This window comes from Crocuta crocuta, unplaced genomic scaffold (genome assembly GCF_008692635.1).
Source record: "Crocuta crocuta isolate KB4526 unplaced genomic scaffold, BGI_CrCroc_1.0 scaffold221, whole genome shotgun sequence".
NCBI classification, from domain to species: domain Eukaryota; kingdom Metazoa; phylum Chordata; class Mammalia; order Carnivora; family Hyaenidae; genus Crocuta; species Crocuta crocuta.
In genome coordinates this window covers 4,838,404-4,851,763 of record NW_027528610.1, presented here as the reverse complement: position 1 = coordinate 4,851,763, position 13,360 = coordinate 4,838,404, and the positions used below count along the sequence as shown (strand labels likewise).

The following is a 13,360-nucleotide window of genomic DNA, read 5'->3' as shown; positions in this document are numbered from 1 at the left end:
AGAGAGAAAAAACAAAAACAAAAAAACTGCTGTGAACGGTTTCTCACTCCTCTGTGGAGGTGATATGGGGCATAAAATACAGGGAGGGGAGACTCAGCCATTTCCAACTGGACTGAGGCCACATGAAACTGAGCCCTCCTAGGACCCATGCTTCTCGGTGGCATTCACATCCTTCTGGGGTGGGCGATGTCCCCGTCCATCAGCCAGCAGGGGGCAGCCTGAAAGTACTTACACAAGACACTTCCTGAACATTCCAGGAAGCCTGTTTTTGCACGCAGGTCGGATCCACCTGGCATCAATTTTTGTGGGATTATGCACAGTGTCTTGGAGGATATGCAATCACTCTTCTGAAGGTCACTCATTAACTAAGGGCAAAGATTTATGAGAATCTGCTGTGCTTAATTGCTACTGTCGTTTTAACGGAGTTCCTTGAATAAAATCAAGGATCACAAGTGTTCTCAACTCTTTGACAGCAGCCAACGTATAACCAGGGGGAAAAAGAAACTGTAAGAGTGAGGACGGTTTTTGTTCCAACAAAGTATATACTAAAACCAGCCTTTGTAATTTATTAGGTTCCAGTGAAATGGTTGAGAATTTAGCCCTGAGCACAGATGAACCTGGGCTCCTTTCCTTTGCTCTCTTACTGTCCAGGTCATCTGGGAAAAGTGTCTCAATGTGTCCGTGAGGCCACTTTGTGTCCTTCTAAGCACTGATTGTGGAGACGGAGATGGGGAATATACGGATACCAAGGACTCTGGGACACAGTAACTGTTCCCTGACTGTTATGAACTCTTACTGTTTTTAGGCACAGAACACTTAATCAATTACAATGTACACTTCTGAACAGAGGGGCTCCACATCCAGTCATGTGCACCTTGAGAAATAAAGAAAGTGCATCTCCTGAGGCAGCGGAAAGAAAGACATGCCGATGGGAATCCACAAGAGCCTGGAAATCCAAAGTAGAGGCATGCTGTCTGCAGGCTTTCCCTTCCTAGTGACAATCCCCTAGGCTTCCATCTTTCCCTGGCATCATATTCTCAGTTTTTTTAATGTTTATTTATTCTTGAGACAGACACAGCGCATGAGCATGGAAGGGTCAGAGAGAGGGAGACACAGAATCTGAAGCAGGCTCCAGGCTCTAAGCCGTCAGCACAGAGCCCAATGTGGGACTTGAACTCACCGACTCTGAGATCATGACCTGAGCTTAACTGACTGAGCCACCCAGGTGCCCTTCCCTGGCTTCATATTCTTAAAAAAATCTTTTATAATGTATATAATGACTTTCACTTTTTCACTCAGTGACCAACAGAATCTTAACTAATGCAGTCAATCTCAGGAATAATTTTTTAATACTTAATTATTTCATTCTTTGAATTTATAAGTAGGATCCAATAACCAAGACAGTCTGATTTCAGGTGTAGCAAAAAAGGTCTTCTCTCCCATCTTCCTCTAAGATAACATCTGGGAATCCAGAAGAGTATTTTCGAGCAAGGCTTAATTGATGGGCTCCATGCCCAGAAGGACCCACACTTGGATTAACGATCTGCTGTCACCATCCTGAAATCAGTAATGCTTTAAACTTTCAACCTGTGTTTGCTTCTTTAAGATTTTTTCTATTATTTAGGGGGTGCCTGGGTAGCTCAGTAAGTTGAGCATCTGACTCTTGGTTTCAACTCAGGTCATGATCTCATGAGGTCAAGCCCCACTTGGGATTCTCTCTCTGCCACTCCCCTGTTTGTGCATTTGCGCTCTCTCTCAAAATACATATTTAAAAAATGCTTTTTTTCTTAAATAATATCTATACCCAACGTGGGGCTTGAATTTACAACCCCAAGATCAAGAGTCACATGTTCTACCAACTGAACCAAACAGGCACCCCTTTTTTAAATGTTTGTTTAGTTTTGAGGGAGAGAGAGAGCACAAGTGGGGGAGGTGTGGAAAGAGAGGGGGACAAGGGATTTGAAGCAGGCTCCACGCTAACAGCATTGGGCATTACGCAATGTCAACAGGAATGATAAAATTCATGCCAGTAATTTAAAATTTTAGGGTTTTTTTTTTCATTGAGAAAGACATTAAATAGCAAACAATAAAGTCTGTGACAAGTTGAGAGAGACAGACTGTGGAAATATGGACAAGACTTTGAATGGCACTCTGCCCCCTTCTTTTTGAACGAGAATTTTGTATTTTCCTCCTGCACTGGACCCTGTAAATTGTATCAAGTTCTGTCCCTGGGACTTTGTGGCACAGAGATGGAAGTTCTGATCAAGTAGCAGGCTCTGCGTTGCTCTATGCTGCTCTGGTCTGCTTCCCGGTCTGGGGTTCTCTGAGGTGTCCTCTGGCATCGTGGAGCGTTCATTTCATTCCTGACAGTACAGTGCACGATCCTGGCTTTTGTCCTGGTTCTCAATGCCACCAGGCCTCTGCATCCCAATCTCAGGCTGGTCTTGATTTTGCCAGCCCTTCTGTGACTGCTCATCAGCCTGAACAGAAGCTTCCAGACCGTCTGATCACCATGCTAAGCTTATTTTAGCTCAGCTTCTCTATCCAGGTACCTCCCCGTGCCAGACCTTCATTATGGCTCCGGTCCCACACTGGGTAAATTGAGAACATCTCCAAGAACGGTGGTTTTCAACCCTGGCTACACATCAGGTTTCCCTGGGAGCCGTTTGCTTGCTCGTGCTTTCCTAATAATATGGATGCCGGGCCTCCATCCTGCACTCATCACAAGAGGCGGAATTAAGAACCACTGCACGGCAGTATTACAGCTTCCTGCAGCTATGTGCAGAAAAATGGGCATGGCTTTATTTCTCTGCATGTGTCTATGAGCAGCTCCCCAACATACACACACGAGAAGTGGAGGAATTAGTACGGTGTTTTTTTTTTTTAATTTTTATTTACTTTGAGAGACATATGCAGAGCAAGCAGGGGAGAGGCAGAGAGAGAGGAAGACAGAACACCAAGCATGATCTGTGCTGTCAGCACAGAGCCCGATGCGGGGCTCAAACTCAGGAACCGTGAGATCATGTCCTGAGCTGAAATCAAGAGTAGGACGCTTAACCGACTGAGCCCCCAGGTGCCCCTAGTATGCTGATTTCCTATCTGTGTCCCTCTCTCCTTCTTCCACTTTTCAACCGGGCTAGTGGGTGGGATGGGCTTCCCCCTTTGCAAAAGCAGGGCCTTGCTCTAAATTATACCCCCACTTCCCACATCTACAGGGAGCCTATCAAAACTAGTAGTTCCCAGGTCATCATGTCACCTGACGTGGAGGCCACAGGCCCAGAGGCTGCACTGAAGCCATAGACATGAATGGTGCCGCCTGGTTTGAACGCGCAGAGGGAGGGAGGAGGCCCCAGGTTTGAGTCCTGAGAATCCCCATTTCTTGGCTGGGTGGAGGCTGAGCCCCTAAAGATCCTGGGAAAGGACAGCTGGACAGCCTCACTTCTCACTCTGCTCCTCAAATGTCCATGAAAATGCCCGCGGCAAACACGTCCGGCTGTGACTCTGTCAGGACGGGAGCAGCAGAGCCGACACTCCAGAAGCGAATCCTGCCTCTGCTCATGGTCAGTGATCTCAGGAAAGCGAGCCTCTTTCTGCTACATTTACCAACCATAAACTGTGGGTGCAGTGCACGGACTCGACTCACAGCGCTCTTGGGAACGTTAACGGCATCTGTCTTTGGAAGTTGTTTGCGAGAGGCAAATTGCAAACATCATGGGAGAGTATGCTACAGAAATAAAAACAAATACAAACCGGACAGTGCTTTTTCCCCCCTTAACAACATAAAATACGAAGCAAAAAATATATTCAGAGGGTTTCTGTGAGCACAAGGTACCATGATGATTTACAATTCTAGTACAGAGGTTAAGAAAAGAAATTAAGAGGCATGAGCCAAGTATCAGGAATATGTGTAAATAATGGAAACCACAAGGATTTCAGTAATTACATGCCAACACCTAATGAAAAGATACCCTGGATGAATGTTAATTTAAGTACTGGAAAAGTAAAAGTGGGGCCACAGAATTGATGTGCTTCACTACACTGTTACAAAAAAGCAGTTATCGTCTAAAAATTAAGCAAAAATATCCCTTTATTCTCCTTTATAATAAAAGGGAAAATGAACTTTAATATTAGTGTTCACAGAATGGTGAAAGTAAGCTTAATAACATTTAAACGTTATCTTATGAATGTTTCTATACACTGAAAAACCCAATTTTTTCCTAAAGTGAAAGAAGAAATATGTGGTCACCTTTGGATTTGAGCTAATTTCCTAAAATCTGAAGTACATGAAAAACAAACAAAACTAAAATTTGAATGAAAAGAACCTTCAGGGATGAAGAACTCAGTAACTGAAATTAAAAGTACACTGGAGGGAATTAAGTGGAGGGAAGTAAAGTGGAAGAAGAACGGATCATCAACTTGCAGGACAGAGAAATGGAAAGCAACCAAGCTGAACAGGAGAGAGAAAAAATAGTAACAAATGAAAACAGACTAAGGGAAGGGAGCATTCTATTACAAGGATCCCAGAAAGAGGAGAAAGAGACATGGAGGCAGAATTTTTATTTAAAGAAATAATAGCTGAAAAGTTCCCAATTCTGGGGAAGGACATAGACATCCAGATTCAAGAGGCACAGAGAACTCCCATCAAAATCTACCCAAGGGAGTTCATACTAAGACGTAAGTAATTAAAACGGAAAGTAGTAGTGACAGAGATTTCCCAAGCAGCAAGTAAAAAGAAAGCAGATACCTACAAGGGAAACTCTGTAAGGTTATCAGCTAATTTTTGATCAGAAACTGCAGGCCAGAAAAGAATAGGATATATTCAAAGTGCAAAAAGAAAACAAAAACAAAACAAAACCCTGCAACCAAGAATAATCTACCCAGCAAGGTATCACTCAGAATAGAAGGATCAAGGTTTCCCAGACAAAAGTTAAAGGAATTCATCACCACCAAACGAGGCCTAGGAGAAATGTTAAAGGGGACTCTTTGCGTGGAAAGGAAAAACCACAGGATATAAGTACAAAGTATAAGTAATTTTTACATCCAAAAAAATAAATTGATAGAAAGTATGACACTACATACCTAAAATGGGGAGAAGGGAGGAAGTAAAAACTAAGTGCTTTTAGAATGGGTCCATTCTAAATGAGTCCAACTTAAAACAGAGCGCTATATGTATGTTATATACAAACCTAATGGTAACCACAAATCAAAAAATCAGTATAAGATATGCAAAAAATAAAAAGAAATCCAAGTATATCACTAAAGAAAGCCAGAAAAATGTGAGAGAAAAGAGTAAAAGAAAGGGACAGAGAGGAGCTATAAAAACTGTAAATAAGTAACAGATGGCAATAAATGGATATCTGTCAATAATTGCTTCCAAAGTAAATGGACTAAACCCTCCAATGAAAAGACATAGGGACTTTGTATGAAAGCACACAACACCCCAAAAGCTATCTTGAAAAGAGAGAGAAAGGAGGTTATCACAATCTCAGCTTTCAAGATAGAGTACAAAACTGTGGTAATCCAAACAGCAGGCTCCTGGCCCAAAGACAGACACAGGGGTCAACAAAACACAGAAAAGACCCAGAAATAAACCCACATTATACGTGAGTTAATCTCTGACAAAGAGGCAAGAATACCCAGTAGGAAAAAGTCTCTTCAAAAATGGTGCTGGGAAAACTGGACAGCAACATGAAGAATGAAACCAGACCAGTGTCTTACACCACACACAAAAATACACTCAAAATGGATTAAGAACCCAAATGTGAGAGTTGAGTCCATAAAAATCCCAGAATAGAGCCCAGACCCTAGTGTCTCCGACCGTGGCCATAGCAACAGTTTTCCAGATAGGTCTCCTGAAGCGAGGGGGGGAAAAAAGCAAAACTAAACAATCAGGACTACGTGAAAATAAAAAACTTCAGGGGCTATTTCCTCCATCCCTTCTGAAGTACTCTCCCGACTCCTAACATACTTTTGAAGGGAGTACAGTTACCGTGATGACCACTGAGTAACGTATGGAATCACTGTATTGTGCACCTGAAGTTAATATAGAACACTGTATGATAACTATGCTGGAATTTAGTTTTTTGTTCTTTTTAATATTTATTTATTGTTCAGAAGAGACAAAGACAGAGTGTGAGAAGGGGAGGAGCAGAGAGTGAGAGGGAGACACAGAATCCAAAGCAGGCTCCAGGCTCTGAACTGTCAGCACAGAGCCCAACATGGGGCTCGAACCCACAGACTGTGAGATCAGGACCTGAACTGAAGTTGGAGGCTTAACCGACTGAGCCATCCAGGCGCCCCAAATTTTAAATTTTTAATTAAAACTGTATTAAATAAACAAAATTTGTAGTATATGTATGCAAAGTTGAAGAAAAATTAGATTTCAGAATTACAAAGAGTCTTTGAAGACCCTTAAATTGATGGTCCATATGGAGTGTTTTCTACATTTATAGTTGCTTTTTGAGATGTGAATCTGAGGCTACTCAAAGGACTACATTTTACTTTTTTTTAATGTTTTATTTACTTTTCAGAGAGAGAGAGACAGCGTGAGCAGGGGAGAGTCAGAGAGAGAAAGGAATACACAGAATCTGAAGACAGCTCCTGCCTCTGAGCTGGCTGTCAGCACAGAGCCGGACACGGGGCTCGAACCCACGAACCGTGAGATCATGACCTGAGCTGAAGTCAGATGCTTAGCTGACTGAGCCACCCAGGCGCCCCAGGACTACACTATAAAAAACTTACTTTCTTACTATAGCACTCAAAAGTATGTTAAGAGTGGGATCATGTACCCCAAGGTGAAGAGAGAGAATAAGGTACTGGAAATAAAGCCTGGTGCTTAAAATGACAACAGTCACAGCTAACTGGCTTCCATGAGAAATTTACAAACGCAAAACTACTATCAGGCCTGTACATGAGGAGGCAGACTTCCCTAGGCCATGGATGTTGTTGCAGTGACCCTGAACTTGCCATCTTACTTACTGAGAGAATGGATTTTGTGTTTTCATTATTTTAAATATATCTGACCACAAGGATCTAGGAAAGTTCACCAGAACTTTGTGGAAGGGGGGGTTCCCCAAGGGAGAATTGCATCAGTCCATATAATTCAACAAATACTACCCATATTTTATTAGCTCCTGCTCTGAAGCACGTATCCTGAAAACTCAAGCCATAATAGGAAATCTTGAAGTTACATCTGTCTTTTACATGTCAGGCTGGGTCCTTTCAAAATTTCACTTTGACTTCCATTTCAGATTTTTTAAAATAATTTTTTAATGTTTATTTATTTTTGAGAGACAGAGAATGAGTGGTGGAAGAGCAGAGAGAGGGGGAGACACAGAATCCGAAGCAGGTTCCAGGCTCTGACTGTCAGCACAGAGCCTAATGTGGGGCTCGAACCTACTAACCGTGAGATCATGACTTGAGCCAAAGCTGGACTCTGAACTGACCGAGCCACCCAGGCGCTCCTATTTCAGACTGCTGATCCATTTTACTTGTTCATTTTGTAGTTTTCCAAACAGAGAATGCATCTGTATAGCTGGGGATGTCACTTTTATCCTAGAAACATGTGAAGCTGTTGTAAAGAATGTTTTTGAAAGTCTGTGAATTGTGTATTTACTTACGGTTTTGAAATGAAATGCGAGATGTTTAGTGAACACTCAATGCCAACTACACTCTTTTTCAAAATGCTTGAAAATTAGAGATGAAAAACATTTGGATTTACTTCCTATTCTGCAAAATGTTTTTGGTAAAAGGGCATTGCCGTTTTTGTCATTGCTGTCAAAAACAAACATTTGCTAGTACCTATTTCTTTAACTCCAGGTGTAAGGTAAGATTTTGCTTAGGGTGCCTGGGTGGCTCAGTCATTTAGGCGCCCAACTTTCGTTCAGGTCATGATCTCACTATTCCTGGTTTTGAGCCCCATCGGGCTCTGTGCTGACAGCTCAGAGCCTGGAGCCTGCTTCAGATTCTGTGTCTCCCTCTCTCTCTGCTCCTCCCCTGCTTCCACTCTATCTCTCTCTCTTAAAAATAAACATTAAGATCTTGCTACAACTCTGAGTACCACAGCTTTCTACAGGGAAATTTATCACAGGAAACATTCCCATCCNAAAACACAAACAAACAAAAAAAAAAAAAAAAAAAAAAAAAAAAAGCCAAGCAATACTATAGCTAATTCAGTGCCTAATGACATTTATGCCAAGTAATATTTACTGTACATTTAAATATAATTAATATTGCAACTAACTTTTGAAGGCATCAAACATCACAGCTGTGTTCTTATTTCTTTGGGAAACTAATCCCATGATGGTTATGTATCGTGCAGTTTTATACAGCTAAGGAGTAAACAGATTTTTTCCTGTTTTATACAGGTCACAGCTGCCTTTTTCCTTGTGTTTAACTGAACAGGCATTTATCAGACACTACAGCGGATATGCTGACTTAGACTGCCAGGTCTCTTCCCACGGAGGCCTGCCGGGCAAGTCCAGACTGGGCAACGCCTGGGTCTACTTGCCCATTTCTTGCACGGCATGCCCCCACTCGGTCATGGGCCCACATCCCGGCGCAGATAACCCTGCTGTTTGGAAGTTCCCATCACACCACGTCACTCTGATGAAACACCTACACTAGCACCAATCTTCGCTAACCATAAACACAAAGAGCATTTTCACTGTAGCCAGGAAAAGCAAACGTAGCACGCCACGTTTTGCAGCCAGAGGCAGTGACATCCCGAGGGGAGGAAGCGTCACAGGCAAGAGCAGCATGCCATGCCCTTCCCAGAACTACAGCCAGCACCCCAGTACCGCTCCACCACAGCTCTCAAGTGTGTCTGGGGGCATCTGTGCTGCGTCTTCACCTATTCTGTGCATCTGTTGGAAGATGTGTCCTAAGATATCAGGTTTTTTAGCTCTGGGAATGGACAAAATTTTTTTCTATATAAATTAATGGCAACTGCTTTATTGCCTCACATCATTTGGCTAATGACAGACTTCATAGGGACACTGTACCTTCAGATACCAGGAAATCTGTAGTCAAGTTTGCTGTTCACAATGACTGTTCCAGGGATATGCATGTGATAAAAACAGAATCTTTTTCTAAGTCTAAAAGGCAGACAGTGAAGGCAGAGCCTTCCCACTGATAGGCCAAGAGGATGTGGGGCCGGCAGCCTCTTGGGGATACTCTGCCTGCAGAATGAAACAAAATGAAAACTGAGCGCTTGATCCAGCCATACCTGCAGGTAGCACTTCCTCTAAACTTCTAGATTTTTTTTAACCAGCAATTCTCTTCCTGCTTAAGCCAGTTAGATTATCTGAAACACACCAACTAAAGACTCCCAAGTCTTATAAATAGTTACTAGTTTTGAGTTGTCTGGTAGACACCGGCAAAAACCAGGAAGCATAAGATAGTCTTTCCTAGAAATGAACTCTGAACACAGAGAGTGCAAAAACCACATCTCAACCTAAATAAAAACTCATAAATGCTATGGCAACACCTCAGGGACCAACAAAGAGGTAGGTATGCTAAATACTGACACAAGTTGCTAATAACGATCCAAAACGATAAAATGAGGCAGCAGTGCCTGATTTAGGCCTTGAAGAATAAACAGGGCTTAGGAGAAAAGGAAAAATGTGCAAGGACATTCCAGCGAGGAAAAACAAAACAAAAAAACAGTTAACTAAAGGCAGAAAGTGTACCTTTTTCTCCCCCTAATGCCTAGCCCAGTCCTTGTCATATATTAAACACCAAATAAAGTTTATTCAAAGAGAGAGCAAAGGCATAAAGATAAATGATTACATAAATCATTTCTTTAAGACCTTGGTCAGTAACAAGATAGCCTTTAACATTGCTCCTGATGGAAATTATGTTTTCACCATAACCTACTTTGTGACATGGCTTCCAGGAAAAGTAGCAATCAGAAAGAGTAACCTCTGTAATTGATACGTGGAGAAAGGGTAGCTTTTTATTTTTCTTTTCCTGTTAGGCTTTTTATTTTTCTTTTCCAGATATAAACAAGTTCTCTAAATGCCATGAACAAACAAATATATAGGTCACATTAAGGACTTTTACCGTTTTCCATTAAAATTATAAATGTTTAAATACAAACACCAATTACAAACTCTGACCAGAGAAAGAACTGAAGGAAGAAACAAGGTTCTGAACCCTTTCGTGGCCAAACAGCACAGCGCTCAGCACCTAATGAGAGCTTCCTATTTTATTCATTCACTTTTGCATGTGTGCTGCCAAAGCGGGCACTTATTAATTTGTTTCTGTAACAGTGAAGGAAAGACAGACCTGTGTACAGGGCGTGTTTTGGGATGAGAGGGATCTGGGCTGATAATCTCTGTGTCTGTGTGGATGTGGGAAAACTGTTTTCATTCTAAATTTTCACCCATATTTCTTCCCTTTCATCATTGTTGTAAAAGTTATATGAGACAGTGCTTATGAAGGACCCACGGGTCAAAGGAGGTCACGAAGTGAAGTAATTATTAGTAATGAGATCCCGGTAAATGCGAGTCGATGCTCAGGAAAGAAGGCATTTTGCAAAAACAAGAGAGATTGAAATCCTTATTTTGTCCCCACGAAATGAGGTAATTAGGTAATTGGATGTTTTAGCAATTAGGGTGCTTCTTTTGATAACGGCAGCAGTAATGGCTAAATACAGGTCCGCATGAAAATACAGCATTTTGGTAAATGTAACGAAGCTGAAGGCACGAACGTGGGCATTCTGTTTATCACTCAACAATTTCACTTGTTTGATGCTGACAGTATTTCCCTAATAATCTCCTCCACTGTGAGGAAACCACGTGAAGGACCCCAAGAAGGATGCACAAACTGTGGACCACGGCTGTGGGCAAGTCAAGGGTAGAGCTGTTCTGCAAGAATGTTTATGGGGCAGCAAACACTGGGCTTTTAAAATTATTTGTAACTTAGGGCACCTGGGTGGCTCAGTCAGTTGAGCACCGACTTTAGCTCAGGTTCTGATTTCGAGGTGTCTGTGTTGAAGCCCACTTCGAATCCTCTGTCCCCCCTCTGTGCCCCTCCCCTGCTTGTGCTCTCCCAAATTTTTTTTTTTTAATTAGGACTCTGTAATGCATTCGGTGCCCCAACTCCCCTACTTCCGTATCAAAGACTGAAATCTCTTTGCTACAAAATGTATTCTTAAGTATGCAGATGTTCAAATGTCTCCTGCTCTATCTTATGCTTACGCAGATTATCAAGAACTAGTGCTGTAGAAACAGAGAATCTTTATTTGTCAATGCAAATGTATAATACATTGGGAATGTGTTAAATGAGAATGAAGCTTAAAAAATTTTAATTTTTTTTTAACGTTTATTCATTTTTGAGAAAATGAGTGGGGGAGGGACAGAGAGGAAGACACAGAATTCAAAGCAGGCTCCAGGCTCTGAGCTGTCAGCACAGGGCCACGAACCGTGAGATCATGACCTGAGCCGAAGTCGAATGCTTAACCGACTGAACCACCCAGGCGGCCCCCCCAAATTTTTTTAATAAAATGCAGCCTATAAATAAATGTTACATTTTAAAAACGTCTGTCATAGAAACAACCCGACATTTAATTTCTATGCCAGGTTTAGAAGACCTATAGATTATATGTTGTAGATGCATCCAATCATACATTACATTTAAGGTTGTCTACTTTGAATTGTTTTCTTATGGTGTCAAAGAAAGGCCTTTTGTTAAGTATACAAGAAAGACTATGTGTATATTACACATGTAGTTCGTATGTTTTTTGAAACAATGTTCTCCCATTGAGAAAGGATTCACCCAGTGTTCGTTCAAGGCATTAGTTCTTCCAGCAAGTTTGTAGTAAAGAGAAAACAGATGCAACGGAAGAAGCAGGGCAATAAGTGACACTGCCTAGCTTGCAAAACTTAGAAACTGAGTTCTAAGAACCTTAAGGCATTCATCGAAGCCTTCCCGTGCTTCGTTAGCGAGAGCGGTCCCTGGGAAGGGATGCAGCCTCCCTCCCTGGGTTCAGACGGGACCTTTTGCCCCGTGACTGCTAAGGTGCCTTTCTCAGAATCCTGCCGCGAGCTTCCCACGGGGGGCATGCCCACATCATCGACCGTTATGACCTGACGCCAACAGTGTGGCCACCCTGCCCTGAAATCAGGAACCGTGTGCAAGGTTCTGGCAAGAGGTGACGGGTGAGGAGTCACCAAAAAGCAGAGAGGCCAAGGCTGTCGCCAGGTAATGACGGCAAGCCCCAGAGGCAGTAACACGCGGTAAGGTGCGAGAAGGGGAAATGACATCACACTATGCAGAGAGCATGGGGACTAGGCCTCGGGATTCCTCGAGCTTGCACCCATGGGTTCACAAGGCGTATATGCACAGGAAGCCTCAGGATGAAAGCACCCAAGGTTAGGCAAACAAGATTAGGTGTTCAGGGCGGAAGCGCCCCCCAACTTAGTATTATCGCAGAAAGCTGCTTTCCCAGCAAGGAAGGCCCACAACAGGTACACAGAGCTATAGATCCCGGCAGGGGGAAGCAGAGCTAATCAGGAAAAGAACGGTGCCTCACTGGCCCTGAGGCGGCGTGCTGCGTCCTGTGCCCTAGGCTGGCTAAGATAAACATTCGGAAACAACCACGTGCCCCACACTAAGTACTGACCCTCACACCCTGGGTCCTCAAAACCTCCTTTCTCTCATGCCCATGACTTCATGTTCACGGATTCATGGTCTTCTGTGCACATGCATCACGCCTGTAAGTGTCCGGACCCTAACAAAATCGAGCAAGGAGCCTTCCTCGGGGCTCTGGTCTCCTCCCGGACATTAGCCTCCCTTGCATTTTAATCCTGCGTCCGCGCCCTTGCTGGACAAGAGAGAACTCCAGACCCTGTGACAGCAGGGTAGACTCGAAGACGACAATCGGCTCAGAAATACCGAGATGGCGCCCTGTCCCGGGGGGGCAGAGATGTGACAAGTACCCCTCACTCTGTCCCTTCCTCCCTCTCCACCGCACAGTCGATAAAATGCCGTGGGAGGCCACTGGGCCCAGAGGATGGACAGGCCGGTCTCCACACGTGGCTTTCCCGCCAGCTGCGCATCCGAGCGCAGAGTTTCCTTCTCTGCAGCCCGGCGCTCACAGGCAGAGCACCTGTGCGGCTCAGTGCCAGCGTGGGGCTGGTCTCCGTAATTACAAGTCACCCGCCTCCCTGCCCGCACCAGCCACATCCCAGATGAGGAAGAACTCCGTTCTGCTCAACGGCCTCAGCCCCGACCCGCACAGCATCTGTCACACAACGTGTGCTTAATAAATGTTTCATGAACAAACCAGTTCCAAACTAAATGACCAAGGAAGACAGAGAAGCAGAAACGAGCAAATGAATTAGTGGGGGGGGGGGGG

The 13,360-nt window shown here is 43.5% G+C and overlaps 1 long non-coding RNA gene across 1 annotated transcript in view; it reads right to left on the bottom strand.

The window, feature by feature from the left end:
• The window catches only part of LOC144223929 (uncharacterized), a 392,187-nt gene that overhangs the window by 377,633 nt on the left and 1,194 nt on the right, over positions 1-13,360 (bottom strand). The window lies entirely within an intron of this gene.